Here is a 1,860-nt window from a genome sequence, read left to right as displayed (position 1 = left end):
CAGGAATGGGGAAAATGCTCCATGTTTAAGTTCTACCACTATTGCGATTTACAAGACAAGCTTGATTGTGGTGGTACTTTGAGGAAACTTTTGTTTCTGTCATGGCAGAGGTTTGTCCTATCACATAAAATGTGTCACTTCACCACATCTGCTTTGTGGATTTCTTCCTTTGTGTCTAAGCAATATGACAACTTGTTTGGAGATGTTTAATGCAGAGACTTGGGGGTGGGGACATAACTGACTAGTGAGGGAAGTTAGATATTTAATACATGATACGTAAATATTTAAAACCAAATTTAATTTGTTTTTTTCTGTTCAAGGTATTTAAAAAACCCAAAGCATATAAACTAGCTATGAGTAAATTTTAAGCTGAAAGTTTAGAAGCTTTCTAATCATCACAGGAGTATGGTTCTAGAACGGTTTTCTAAAAGGAACAGTTAGGGCCAGCAACATATCAAGCTCTGTCTTAAAATTAGTTTAAATTTTGAGTTGGACTGTAAAACTGGGTCCTCCCCCATTCAACCCTGCATAGCATCTACCAGAAACAAGTGCATGGGGAAGGTTGAACTGTTCTGCCCACTACTGCTTCCAGAAAGAAAGTGGGGGAGAGAGTGGACTGGGAAGGGCTGAGGCCAGAGTGGGCACACCTGCCTCCTTTTAGGCTCATCATATAACCCTAATGGAGGCATATGTGCATGGGTGCTACAGCCCTTCCTGGTCTAGCTGTGCACAAGGCACATGTAACACTTTTACTTAGCTGTGGAAGCAGCATCCATGCTGCATAACTCCTGAAAGGATTTTGCAGCAACCTAGTGAGAACCACTGGTTTAAGTAAATGGTAGCTGAGGTGGATCCTCAGCTGACTCCAGATGTCAAAAAATGACATGTCAGTTTGGACACCCACAAGCATACCTGTCTCATGTTTTCACAATTGCAAGTTCAGCCGCACTGTATCAAGGACTCAGCTGTTTAAAATATACTCGTTTTCTTCCGAAAATTGTCAGTCACGTAAAACTCTGAGATCTACAGGGTTACTTCAGTTTTTAAGAGGGGAAAAGGGTTGGAATTTTTTTTCCCTTTGGTGATATCTGTTATTGGACCATATATTGGAGAGAGAGTTCTGATCCTCAAAGGGAGTTTACAAAACATTGGATTTATGGCACGTTATAACCTGCCTGCCATCTGATAACCCCAGGTAACCTCTCTACATTTTTACTAGCTACATTCTATCACCAGGTCAACGTTCCTCCCTTCCCTCCCCTCCTCCCCTACCTGTCCCTCACCTATCGTCTCCTGTGGCCTCTAATCCTCATTGCCACACATTTGCATTGTCACAGACCTGGACTTTGCATGTTGGTTTCTGTTCCATTCAGGAGAACACAAAAAAACAGCAGACTTTCCTTATGCCTGAAGAAGGGCATTTGTGCCTGAAGGCTTGCAAAAACCAAGTTTTTTCCAACTATTTAGTTGGTCTAATAGGGTGACATTTACCTAAAGAATTGTGTCTGCCTTCAGTTTGCTTGAAATTAATAAGCTTAGAGGAATAGCTAGGTACCTGAAAACCACTAAATGTGAAACAAAAGGGATCAAACTAAGATATCATATCCATGCAAAAACTTAAAAACTTATACTGAGGGGAAACCAGCACGGGTTCGTGGCAGGCAGATCGTGCCTGACCAGTCTAGTTTCTTTTTATGACCAGGTTACGAAACGCCTGGACACAAGAGGAGGGGTGGATGTCGTATACTTAGACTTCAGGAAGGCCTTCGATACGGTATCCCACCCCATACTGGTGAACAAGTTAAGAGGCTGTGACTTGGATGACTACACAGTCCGGTGGGTGGCGAATTGGCTGGAGGG

The 1,860-nt window shown here is 42.5% G+C and overlaps 1 protein-coding gene across 3 annotated transcripts in view; it reads left to right on the top strand.

Annotated features, from left to right (window-relative positions):
• The window catches only part of PDCD10 (programmed cell death 10), a 26,434-nt gene that overhangs the window by 16,177 nt on the left and 8,397 nt on the right, over positions 1–1,860 (top strand). The gene's annotated exons all lie outside the window — the stretch shown is intronic.

This window comes from Alligator sinensis, unplaced genomic scaffold (genome assembly GCF_000455745.1).
Source record: "Alligator sinensis unplaced genomic scaffold, ASM45574v1 scaffold787_1, whole genome shotgun sequence".
In the NCBI taxonomy this organism is placed as follows: domain Eukaryota; kingdom Metazoa; phylum Chordata; order Crocodylia; family Alligatoridae; genus Alligator; species Alligator sinensis.
Note: the sequence above shows the minus strand (reverse complement) of the source record. Positions and strands in the feature narration are given on the sequence as shown.